The following is a 13,636-nucleotide window of genomic DNA, read 5'->3' on the forward strand; positions in this document are numbered from 1 at the left end:
CGTGGAGGGAACTCTGGTCGTGATTGGTCCGTCGTAACCAGGTGACCGAAGGACACATTCCGGTAGGCAAGGGCCGGCCGGGCTAGCTACTTTCAGTCGGGAGGCAGCGGCGGAAGGAGGAGGAGCTCCGGCTGCGCTCTCTCCCTCAGTGGCTGCGCGTCTCAGCGCTTGTCTGGTTCCCAGCCCTTTTAAATAAGCGGGTCTGGTCACCGCCCTCACAGACTAGTTGGTTCCGGGGAGGCGGCGGCGGGGGTGCGGCCGGGGCCGGACCCCTGCCCGGGGCCCGGCGGCTGGGCGGGGGTGCGGCCGGGGCCGTACCCCTGCCCGGGGCCCCGGCGGCTGAGCGGACAGGAGAGCGGCGGGCGAAGTCGCGTCTGCATGTGCGGCACAGCCCCGGCATAGCCCGGGGCTGCCAGTGCCCGCCGCGCCATTGTTGGGGGAGGGGGCGGCTTCTGAGCTCGGCGGAGTCGGGGGACGAGCGGAGGCGGCGGCGGCGAGGAGTGAAGGCGCCCCATGGGGAACTCGCTGTGTTGTTGCCTGTCCCCCAATGCCAGCCCCAAGTCGGGCCGGCGCAGGGGGTCAGCGGAGCCGGACTGCGAGTCTGAGGTCTACAAGGCGGCGGCCGGGAATGCGGTGGCAGTAGCTCCGGCGGCGGCTACCGTGGAACCCGCCGAGTTGGATTTCGCAGGTGGCGAAGGCCACCACCTGCAGCACATCAGCGACCGGGAGATGCCCGAAGGTAAGAAGCGGCGGGCGCGCCTCGCCCCTCGCGGGGTCGGCGCCGTCTGCTCTCGGGCTTACCTCTGGCCTCCGCCGCCCCCAGGGTCCCCCGGGAGGGAGACGCCGCCTAGGGCTCCTTCTTGCCCGGAGTTGGCTCTCCCAGGGCTGGGCACCGGGGACGAAGGCTGGCTCTGCTTGGCGTCCCCACCCCTTATTCTTTACCAGTCGCGTCCGGCCAGTCTCCTTCCCTCTTCCCTACCCGAATGCCCAATTCTTTCCCCCGTTCCCATTTCCCAGCCCGGCCTGAGACCCTCCAATCCGCGGCCCTTCCTGTTCGTGGTTCTATTTAACATCTCGTGGGACTTAGCAGAGACTTTCTGGTGTATTCTCTCTTTTCTTAATGCAAACTTAAATACTCTAACTTCGGCGTATCCATCCCGTCTCCCTATCCAGATGGTACCTAAGCGAAGGAACTAGGTAAGGGCCTGATGACAGACTTCTATTTGTTAAGGTAGTTGATACTTGAGACAATTAAGACAAACATTAGAGGATTTCTCATTTAAATTCAAAATAGAGATGGACAGAGTCAGTGTGGTGTTCTTAACTAAAATTCTTTGGATTTTAATGTTTTCAGTCGCCCTGATAGAAGCTACTTTATCCCTTCTAACTATAATTTGAACACGATAGGAAAGAAAATGGTGGGAGAGGGGCTTAAAATAACTGTGAACGGTGTGAAACGTTACTGCCACGGCTGCAGAGAAGAGTTGTTGGGTTTTTTTTCTTTACCAAAGGAGACCCCATGGAGTTCTGATTACTTTTAAATTCCCACTTTGACACAAGTATGTCTTCAGTTGCACAGCCTTAACCGACTTCTTTTGCACGTTGCCTGTTCTAAGGGAGGGGTGAGGTGGTTCCTGAGACTGCTGGACAGAAGTTTCAAAGGAGAAAAAACAAATTCAGATTGTAATTTGTAATATAAAGGTTTGGGAGTTAACATACCACATCCATCCTGCAGAAAAATGTCTCCATGGCTCCCTCCTCCTCCGCCCCCCCCCCAGTAGAATAATATTTAACTTTAAGAATGTTCAGGTAAAAGTTCTGAAGACTAAGTGGCTGGGGGTGGGTGTTGTCGGGGAGGAGAGGAGAGAGAGAAGAGAGGAAATGTTTTGATTTTTGCCTCTAGAATTTTGGAAAGGGATGGCTCTAGGTTAAAAAAAAAAAAATTTCTGGGTAGCATAGTGGCACTTTAATAAAGACTGCTCTTTGAAGTATAAAACATTGTATCATAAAGATGTTAAAGCCCCACTGGCCCATTTGTTTCATTTAAATGCCAGAGATTATTTCATTATTTCATAGACGAAATGTCTTACAGCTCTTCTATTTAAATTTTAGTTGGGTTTATTTAATTTCTTTAAAAGTTAGAATAATTAAGCCTGTGGATTCACCCTTATGATGGACGTGGCTTTGTAAGTGGAAAGTACTCCCTTTTCAGAATCGTTAGATATTGTGAAAGAATGAACAAATTATGTGAATTAATTGTAGCTTTAAACACAAAGCATGTAAGTACTTGTGAAAACTGCTCTGCTTGTTGCTATAAGGTAAGCCTCTAAATGATTTTTAAAAACAGTTAGTAGTTGGCTAGTGTAGGATGAGAGACGAAAATTGGACCTTTATAGAATTCTTTTAAGATTTACAATGCATTTTCTTGTGTATTTCACTCGGCCCTTCCATCTACAAATAAGGCCCGTATATATTCTCCCTCTGTTGCCGATGAAGAAGCCAAGACTTAGAGATCTGAAATGACTGTGTAACACAGCTACTGAACAAAAGAGACAGACTTGGGAGGTGGTAGATATGCCAAATTCAGTTCTTGGGATGCTTAAGAAACTGTTTAGAGTGCACCTTATATTTTATTATAATTTATCCATAAGTTAGGCCTATCTCAGCATACTCCAGTTTTGATTATTGCCATTCCAGTTTATTGTACACAACTCAGAAGCAACATTTACCTCTCCATTCTCTGTCTGTACATACATTGCAATGGATATGAATAAAAGTAGAAGTCATGAAATAGCCTAAATTTATCAGTCAGGTAAACACGTTGATATAATTTAAAGAGTTTGTTCTGGTGAAATCCAATTGAAGCCGAGAATGCCCTGGACAGAGGGACATTAGGGGAAGCTGGTAAGCGGGCAGGTAAGGTACTAAGCATTTAGCATACGACTATGTATGATAAGGAAGGAGTGCTAAATCAGGAACTGGAAAAATAGAGTTCATGAGTACAGAATTTACCTTTTTATGTTTAACATGATTGTTAAAATTTCATTTCAATTTGTCTTTTTTGGGGGGGCATTCGATAAAGTGATAAGAGAAACCTCAATTTCAGCATTTGCCTATTAATTAAGTTTCCATAGAAACAAGGTCAGAACACCAAATATAAAGTACAGGCACATTGGAAGTTTGCTCTTCATGTCTTTATTTCAGACAATTTTGTATCAGTTTCCCTGGAAACTGAGAAATACCTACTCAGATATAAAACATTTTGGCTTTTCTACAGTGAAGAATTATTTGGTTACTTAGAGAAAATCGTACATAAATGATGCTCTGTCTTGTTCTTCAGAAACATTGGAGAAGAACATGATTTCTTGAAGCCATCTCAAAAAAGTAACTCCTAAGAACGTAGTATAGATTTCAGATAGACTCAAAAGAATTTTTTACTACTTTGTCTTTAACAGTATATCTAATATAACTGATGGTAGTGTCATAATAGAAAAGAAGATGCTACGGTCCTATTATCTGATTTTCCTTTTATTCATCAACTTTTCATACAACCTTTATGTTCTGACCTTAGGAGCTTTGCTAATTTTCTGGTGAAAGGTGCTCTCTCAAGTGACCCCTACCTCCCATCCCCCTGAAGAGTGGGTAGGGAAGGAATTGGCAATATGATGTGGAAAAACCTCTGAGCAACAGATCTTTCCTTTTTTTGGTGACAGTATTAATGAACATTTGATGTGAAAGATTGAGAAAACACAGAAAAGTCCTTCACTCACACTCAGAATATCCAGAATTTTTATTAATATTTTGGTGTTGATTCTTCCTGAACCTTTTGTATGCATATAAACATAACATTGTGTTTATTTTACAAAGATGGGATTGTTCTTTATGTGCCACTTTGTAACTTTGTGTTATAAAGAAAAGTAACGACATGAAGCTCCTGTAACCGTGCTGACACCTAGAGAGTGCTCCAGGGTGATGTATTTCCATGCAACTGCGCATAGCTCTACAGCCTGCCTTTTACCAACTGTTTACTGGGCCATCGAATAACCTTGGAGCATAATTCATTTACCCAGCCTTTATGGTTGAGCATCTTTTATAATCCCATTATAATGCTTTATTCAGGGGACACAGATAAAAACTGATGCATTGTATTGATACTTCCCTATAGCATTCTGATTGTACACTTTGTCTTACGACTTAATTAAATTCATAGGGTGAGTCATTTTGTAGTAAAGGTATTTTAACATTAAATGTTCTTTTTCCAAATTAAAGTTACCATTGATTTTTCACTGAACATTAGATTTCCTCTTTTAGGTTTTCGTGGTTCTTGGTAACCTGTCTTGTGTCTTTGATTCTGAGTAACTAAACTACTACTCTAAGAGATCTGAAATTAACTCTGGTCCTAGGTGACAGACACATCAAAAGACAGCATTAGAAGAAATCTTAGATGATGTGGGAAAATTGGGAAAACCTTAACTGGTTTTGGGTACACTGAAACATGATTATTAGGCACCATTCCAGAGGCAGGACAAACAGTGGTTAGACAAGACAAAACCCGTATCCTAACTCAGGTCCTTACTTTCTAGAGGTGCCTGGGGGCTGACGACACAAGAATAACATCAGGTAGTGAGAACACTAAGAAAGAAAATGAAGGTAATGGGCTGGGGAGGAGGACAGTTTTACAAGGGGTGGTTAAAGACAGCTTCTCTCCTTAAGCGACCCATGAGCAGTCCTAAGAGAGCCGTGTGAGGCTGTGGGAGAAGAGGCTTCTGTGCAGTTCCTAAGAAGGGAATATGCTTGATGCGTGCCAAGGACAGAAAGATGGGTGGCTGCAGCTGAGTGAATGAATGCCAGGAGGAATATGGGGGATTAAGACCTTGTATGCCTAGTGGGCCTTGACCAAAAAATATGAATTTTAGTCTAATTGTAATGGGAAACCATTGAAGGATTATATGCAGGGGAATGATGTTAATTCTTAGAAAAAGGGAAGGGGGGTAGAGAGGGCGGAGGGAGATCAGACCAGCTACTGTGTGAGAATAGACTGTAAGGGTGGAAGGAAGCAGAGAGGGAGACCAGTTAGGAGGCTGGTGCGGTAGCTCAGGTGAGAGCCAACAGTGGCTTGAACAAAAAAGCGATATTAATAAGGGTCTAAAATAGGCTGTAGTATATAGATTGCTCTTGCATTTCATTTGATTCTCACCATGTTCTGAGTTAGGTAGTGTAGGAATTCTTCTCTTAGGTATAAATTGAGTTGTCCAAGGTTTTAAAAATGAGTATTGATAGAGAGTAGGACTGTAAATTCCAAATGCATGGCATATAGGAACAGAATTTATTGTTGACATTATGTGAGCTTCTTTGGAATACTACCTTTTTTCTCAGCCTTTTTTGTTGTTGTTGTTTTAGTGTATTAAAGTAATAAAACTTAAGAGTTAAAACAGTAACACTGCGTAATGTGAAATGAAATGAAGGTAACTTGCAACCCAGAAAGGTTCTTAAAAGTCCAAGAAACTGAGTAAAGTGCTCTTTAGAAATATATAAAGCCAGGTGTACTTACCTATGTGTCACCTCTCAGTCATGATCACTGTAACACTGATTGAGGATTAAAATAAGGCAAAACTGAGAACCAGGGTAGAGGCAGGTACAGAAGCAGTTGGAAACCAGAGCTGGGAAGTTTGGAAGCCAGGATTGTCAGAAGCTAGGAAAGCAGGATCAAGGCTTGGGTGAGCAGTAGCCTGGCAGGTGCAGGAGCCTGCTGTGTACCCGCTGGTGAGGCAGCCCAGCTCAGGGCTGGCTGGCAGGAACTCCCTGACTGCGGTGGAAAGTGTGGACGCAAAGAGATGAAATCATCAGTTTACATGGTAATTGTAAAGATTGTAATGTTTGTATTATGAGCCATAAAACTAATACACTGCACAGTATAGGGATGCTAGGGCAGTTCAGTAAATGCAGTGGTTACCGTTAAGTAAACTGGTGCTCAGCAGTTGGCCCAGAAACTGCTGACATCTCCTGTTTATTTGGAATATATTGAAATCAATATGTCGATATTAATCGCTTTCTGAAATATGCTGCTTCTGTCAGATGCTTTCTTGGTCACTTCCCTCTCCCTCTAATATTTTAACAAGGACAAATCATTTATCGACAGTTTGATAGCATAGTTTTAACACCTTTAGCCTTCAGTAATGCATTTCATTTGTTCTAAGTTGCCTATGTTTTCACACTTTTAACAACTGCAATTGAGATGGATCTTAACAACTGGTAGAATCTTAGATTGGAGGAAAAACAGTACTCAGTGTCGGTGGTGTTTTACAGGTTTCCTCTGAGGAATGTTTACATGAAGACCGAGTTTAATTTTTTTTTAATCATACTTTTTCTACATCGACCTATCATGCTGTCAAATAAGTTGCAATTTAAATTGATAATACAAAAATGATGGGTCTTAAAATACAGTTTTAATCATAACCCCTAATCATGAGCTCAAGAATATTTCTCCTGGGTAAAACATTCTTAGAGGTTTCTAAAGAAATAACTTTCGGAAGAATCCATGTAATTTCCTGAATGCACAGTAATTCCCTGAAGTCTCTAAATTACTGTGTGTGCATGTGGTGGGGAGAGGGATGAGAGGGATGGTGGGTGGTAAAGCTTTGCTTAATAGTTGGCAGTCTTACCTTTGTGATAGTGAAGAGTGTGGTAGGTTTTATCATAGTCTCCTTAGGCTCTTGGGAAGATAGTTCATGGGAAGTGCAGAAATATTGTGTGTATGTATGAGTTTACTGTCTAATGGCTCACATGTCCATTCTATAAGATAGTGATGTGGTATTTTTCATTAGCAAAAAGTGCAAGTTATATAGAAAATTGTTAGTTATATAGGCTATAAACAAAAGATTAATATTTTCTGAAAACCTCATGCAAACTGACAGCAGTAGGGCCCTGGTGTTTACAGTACATTCAAATGATAGGCCAACTCACCAAAGTGGAAATAACACTGATAACTGTGGGAAAATGGTCAAACTGTAATCAAAAGAAATACAAATTAGATCTACAGTGAGGTTCCTCATTCATATCAGTAGGAATTGTTTTTTTTTTTTTCAAGTATCCAAAGCAAGGGTAGGAACTCAAAATGTCATGATTGGTAGCATTATACCCTAATGTGCCCCCCACCTTCTTTAGGAAGCAATTTAGCATTGTACATGGAGCCGTGAAAGTGATCTAATCTTTTGGCTTAGTCATTCCACTTCCGAAGATCTTTGCTAAGGAGATAAAACCATTATTTTAAAAAACTATGTACATGAAGATTTTCCTCATAATATTTTAAGAATAGAACTTTGTAAGCACCAATCCCCAGCAATAGGGGATTGGCTAAGTCCAGTATAGGAATAACACTTGATGGGCCAGTGTGTATTCATTAAACAATAAATATGCAACAGTGGGGTGGAGAGCGCTTGTTAGTAACAAGAAGACATAAATTGTACACTAATTAGAGCTTTTTTTAACGTATAAGAAAAGCAACTAAAAGTAACGGTTGTGAATCATTGTGTGTTAATGATTGTGAATGGTTGTGTGTAACTTTTAAACAGAGCATCGTTTTGTCTCATGCAGATTTTTGTTCATGATATTTGTTAAAGGAATGAGCAAGTGACTTTTACCTTTCCCCACCTTTAGTGTGATCATCAGTACTGCTGATTAAGCAGGTCTCCTTCAGTTGCAAGTTAAAAGAACATCACAGAGTTAAGCACTACTTGACCCAGGAGTTAAATGATCTCCTCAGTTCTGCTCTCCTCTGTTGATGTCTCCTGAAAAGCCTTTCCCCTCATGATAGCAAGGGGAGTGTCCAGCAGCTCAAGACTAGCTAAGGATCCTAGAGTACAGTTCTGCCTTTCTCTTTTCTTGGCAAGTCCCAGGACAGCTGTGATTGATTGGCCGGTCCTGGGTCCTGTGCCTCCCTTTGAACCCCCTAGGATAGAGTAGGGAGAGTGCCAGCTTTTTTCTGGTCACTTGGGCTAAGTTTACTTTTTTTTTTTTTTGCATGTTGTCATTTCTTTTATCCCAGCCTTCTTGACTTTTGTATTTAGATCTGTAGTAGCACATCTTGGTTTCGCGGGGGTGTGTGTGTGTGTGTGTGTGTGTGTGTGTTAAAGCTTGCTTCTCTTTGATTCTGGCACTTAATTTTCCTGGACTTCCATTGAAAATTGTTAAGTTTTACCATGCCATAGACACTGATAAATAAGACAGCTACTTTGCAAACATTTCTGCTTATTTTTTAGATTCAAATGTAGTCTATTTACTTTCTTTTTGGTATAGGTAAGTAGTCATGAATTCTTTCGGAAGCTATAGGTTAGAGGCAGCTGTGAAAGTCTCTGCCTGCCATTTTGTGTACAGCTGAAATAATTTATTTTCCCATTGTCTTAATTTTTCAAATATGTAGGAGAAAAAAACTTTAAAATAATTATATGGGTCTTTTACATAAAAATGTTGAATAGAATATTTTCTCCAAAAGCAGCTTGATAAACTTCAAATTCAGTGAAGGAATTTTCATGAAGAACAAAGCAGTTGGTTTAGCTCTGTAAATTACTAGTGCTGGCAATGACATTAAAATGGATGGCTCAGATTCCTGTTAAAACGGGAAGTCCAAAATTACTGTTCGTGCCAAATTCTTTCTGGGTGGGAAAAGGGGATTCTAGGTAGATACATTTGTGAAATGCTGGGTTAGACAGAATTCACTACTAGACTAATTAGTTTTTAATATATCAATGTGTGTATTCTTTGGATTCTCTAAGAGGCAGGGATATATTTGTATTTCACTTTGACCATCAAAGCCATCTTTCAAAAACAGATCAGTTATTATGTGGTTTGGGAAATAATTGGCTTAACCATTACTCTTTATCTGAATCTTGGTCCAATTTCTTAAAAGATTGGTTAAATGGTTTGAGATGGACTTTGCTGAGGAAGTGTCATAGGGCTTTGATGTTTGTTTGTTTGTTTGAAACAACAACCTTACTATCCTGTGTGGTAGCTTGTGCTTGTTTTGTATTTCTGCCTAAATAGAAGACGCTATCCCACCTTGGTGCAAGGTGGGCTACAGGCAGACCCACCTTTTCGTGTAGGTGTGGCCAAAATTTTTTTCTAGTAGCCCTATGATCTGCTCCAGAAAGTACTCTTATTGAAGCCCCAAATTAATCATGCAGCGTGGAATGAAGTAGTGAGTTTAGCTTTGGAAATAGAGGGCAAAGTTAAAAATCACTCTCATGGAAGTGTTCCTCTAGATTAGAACATTGAACTTTTATGTAGTCCTCTTAAATCTGCCATGATGAATAGCCCCCAGATAAACCACAGCCAATGAAATGAGTTCATTTGTTGAATGGAGTTAGAATTAGCCATTTGATTGTCTGAAGAACATTTGCCAAAAGCAACTCACTTCGTTTTGGCATATTTGATATATTGAGCTGGTATCTGACAGTAGTTGGCCACAGCATAACTTGCTTCTTGAGACTGTTCCTGGAATGTGCTAGTAATATCAGCTTTAAAAGAGGGTGACTGAATTTTTAATTGATAAATAGGAGGGGAGTCACATATATGATTCATCTAAAAATGGCATAGATTATTTAGGTGCAAGTTAAAGAAGTCTAAGACATAGCCATGGTTTTACTCCACATGTATGGAGAGTTTCTACAATTTTGCTGTTTCCCAATAGAATTTTTATATTGTGCCTTTACTAAAATTGCCTTTTTGTCATTACTAAAAGCTCTTCTCAAGACTATTAAAAGTGGTTTCAATCAATGTGTAGCTATCTTTAAAATCATGTATTTTTCTACTCAACTAAATCACCACACCTTTTTCTCTTCTTCCTATACAGACTTAGCTTTGGAACCAAACCCTTCTGACCACCCAGGGGCAAGCACCATTTTTCCGAGCAAATCTCAAACAGATGGTAAGGCAATGCTTTTTTTTCCCTGAGAAAAAGAGTGAAAACTGTTTTTGTTTTGTGTATTATAGGAGGTATTTAGAAAAACTCTTACAGTGGTTTAAATGTTTCACTTTTTTACGTATTCACTTGTCTTATTTTAATATGTTGATGATACAGTTTCCTTTAGTTGTCAGTGTTTTAGGGAGGAGAACACTTAGACTATCTGTTTATACATTTTGCCACCTCTTTATCAACATAGTCAACTGGCCACATGATTTAGATGTGGTCTATTTCTCCATGCTACTTTGTCCTTTTCCCCTTGCTCCGAAGAGCACATATGTTAAAGACAAATGATAGGGTTTAGGTCACAGTTAGGTTTTCATTTGATCAAATCAGAAAAATCAGTTGTTATATGTGGGAATTGAGCCTTGTGATTTTGGCCCTGTTTTACACAGTGTTCAACCAGACGAGCCTATCTCACATCCAGATTTATGCTACTCAGAACTTTTAAGCTATTCAAAACTTTCTCATCCTAATGTAGTGCTGTGCCAGGGTAATAAGAGCAACATGCCATATGGGGTTTTCCAGAAGATTATCCTCAGCAAGTGAAACTCATATACATTTCCTGTGTCCTCCTTGTTTTAAGATGAGAATCAGAACCGTAGAATTTTTTGCACTCCTGCTTGCCTGCTTGTCTTCCTGAATGTTATGTTAAATCCTAGTTTATTTGCTAAAAAGCCATACGTGACCAAGTTTTTCAGTTGATTACGAGAGCAGGAATACAAGAAGTGAACATTCCATAATATTTAAAGTGATGCAGCACAATAAAAAACGGAGGTTTGGTTTTTTGTTGTTGTTGTTTTGCTTTTGGTTTTTTTCCGTTAGATCACTGGTTTTTATAAAAGGATATAACTCAGGAACAGCCAGATGGAAGAGATGCATAGGGCCAGGCATGGGGACAGGGCACAGAGCTTTGATGCCCTCTGCAAGGGTACTACATGCTCACCAACCTGGAAGCTCCTGGGGTTTCTAACTTGCATTTTTCTAGTGTGTGTACTTGAGCCACTCCTTTCTGGTTAGGATTGCTCTATTTCTCAGTTTCTTCCAGAGCCATGAGCTGCTCACATGTAGAGGGGCTCTGGAGACAGTAAAAGAAAAGCTGTCCCATGCCTGTCTCTCTCTTCAGCCTTAAGGAATCCGTGCCTGTGATGCCTGTCTGGAGTTAAAGGAGGCAATGTGAGCAAGAGTGTGGCCTAAGACCCTCTTCAGGCTTTTATTCTTCTGGCCTTTGTTGGAGCAAAACCGTTTTGTGTGCTGTAGATATGTTCATTTAGGTCAGCACACTCATTTTAAAATTTACGTTTAACATAGGTTACTTTCCAGTTGTGTATTTTTTCAGTAAGGTATTTGAGTAGGTTACCATTAAGTGGTTCAGGATGCTTCCAGAGATCCTGGTGCGTTGGGAGATGAGTGCCTGGCCAGAAACTGGTTCGTAGAGTTGTCATCTGTAGATTGTGGTAATTAAAGTAAGCTGTGTGTAAATGAAGACTTAGAAAATACTCCTGGCTAGTAGTTCAGCTATGCAGCAGGTACATTTTTTTATTAGCTAAGTTTCTCACCTGGCCTAATTTGCTTTGTCCTTTTCTTTTGTAAATGGGGAGTCTTTCATTTGTGCCTAATACAGAATATCTATTAGGTCAAAAAAGTGAAACTAAGTTTTTAGATTTTATTTATAGGACTCATCTTGCTGGGTGATTTAAATTATATATTTTGTTGGAAATTATTTTAAAAAATAGAATGGAATTCTATCTCATTGTGTTATTGGTAATCCATCAGATAATTAGTGACTACCTTTATTTTTCTATGGCATTTGTATCAGAATTCATCAGTTAATTTTTTTTATTCTTAGTGCGGGAAAAGAGGAGGAGCAACCATTTCAACCATGTAAGTAAACAGTTGAAAAGTTAAGAAATTAATAGTTTGAATTAAAAATATGTCTGCCATGATTCCTAAAAAATATGATGGATCCAATACTGTTAGCATGGACCTCTTTTTTGTAGATTTTCTAAATCTCTATTTTCCTAATTATCAAATGTATTCAGGAAAGTCTTTGACTTAGTAGTGCCCATTTTTTAAGGGTTCTGACATTTACGTTAAATTTCACTAATACGGTTGTAGTATAAAGATCTGCCTTAAATTCTTTTGCCTTATTTTTTTGATCTTATTTTTTAACCAAAGTAATAAAAGTATAACAGGTAAGTTAATTTTTAGCACTGTCCATTGACTTCTTGTCATAGCAGGTGAAAGCTGAGCTTCTTCGCTCCACCATGACGTTATTTCCCTCCCTGTGTTCCCTCAACATGTATCAGTTTTTATTAAATCAGAATCAATGTTTACATTACTATGACTCTGCAAATATTGTGCATTGCTGAGCCATAGAGTTCTCTGACTGTGCCTCCTCCTTGTACACCCTTCATTCTTTTTCTTAAATATTAATGAAATTGGAGCACTTCTGCACTTCTCTAGGATAACCCAATCCCCCTTTTCCTAGCCAACGTGATCTCACACAGCCAAATGCAGTAAGTAGCTCCCTGCCCGGTCTCCCTGCTTTCACATCCTTCATTTTTTCTGTGGAATTAATTTCCTGACTATATTCACTTGCCTGTTTTCTAACAGCTATTTTTTTCCCCAAATGTTTTAACATTTGTCACATGCCTATGAAAACTATTTTCCGTCTACTAAGCCACATCTGTTCCATTTATTTCTTGGAGACACTTTGCCCCAATCTTTTGTCTTCCTACTCCCATATAGACTAGTGTTCCCCTAGGCCTGCTCTATGCCTCTTTTCCTGGGATATCTGTGTGAAGTCATCTGGGATCGCACATAACTCTGCTCTCTTATGTTGGATCCCCTATGTCCTAGATTCTGTTTCCCTCTTGTCTTGCTATACTTCCTTGTTTTACTGGAGCACATTTTCCTGGGAAAAGGGCACATGGGCAGAACGTTTATAGAGATCTAGCCTCTCTGAAACTCCTTCTATTTGATAAAGTATAGAATTCTCAGTTGAAACTAATTGTTGCCGTTCTAAAGACATTTCCCTCTCATCTTCTCATTTACACTGTTGCTCTTAAACCTGTTGACATTGTATGGTACATTTTACATGACCGATTTTAGTCATTTTCCCCCATCCCTTCCTTCTCGGGAACCTTTTAGTACCTTCCCTCTCCCTGGGATTTTGAAATTTCATAATTTGGTTTGGTATAGACCTTTTTTGTGTGTTTCTTTGATATTCTGTTTTTTTCTACCAGGTTCCTATTATTCAGATGTTGGAAGTCTTAGACTTACCAGATCGCTAACTTTTTTCCCCTCCTGCTTTGCATTTTGTCTTTTTGTCCTGCTTCCTGGAGATTTCCTTGACTGTGCTCTAATCCTTCTATTGAATATATTGTTTTGTCTACCTTATTTTCAATTTATAGAGTTCTCTTATATCCTGTCATTCTTTTTTTCACTGATGCAATTGCAAGTTTTCATTTGCTCCTGAGTTTTTATCACTCCCATCAATTCCTTCTTCCTGTTTTGTTTTGTTTTTTTTTAAAGCGTCCTTATATTTTATTTTATTTGTTTATTTTTTGGCTGCATTGGGTCTTGGTTTCTGCACGTGGGCTTTCTCTGGTTGCGGTGAGCTGGGCCTACTCTTTGTTGGGTGCGTGGGCTTCTCATTGCAGTGGCTTCTCTTGT

At 40.2% G+C, this 13,636-nt stretch overlaps 1 pseudogene across 1 annotated transcript; it reads left to right on the plus strand.

Annotated features, from left to right (window-relative positions):
• Window positions 1-350: 350 nt before the first annotated feature.
• On the plus strand, window positions 351-9,948 carry LOC309653582 (cyclin-Y-like protein 1 pseudogene; annotated as a pseudogene). Its single transcript has 2 exons — window positions 351-739; window positions 9,848-9,948. The product of its transcript is annotated as a cyclin-Y-like protein 1 pseudogene (transcript).
• Window positions 9,949-13,636: the final 3,688 nt, after the last annotated feature.

This window comes from Balaenoptera physalus (assembly GCF_965194825.1).
Source record: "Balaenoptera physalus genome assembly, contig: HAP1_SCAFFOLD_624, whole genome shotgun sequence".
Taxonomy (NCBI): domain Eukaryota; kingdom Metazoa; phylum Chordata; class Mammalia; order Artiodactyla; family Balaenopteridae; genus Balaenoptera; species Balaenoptera physalus.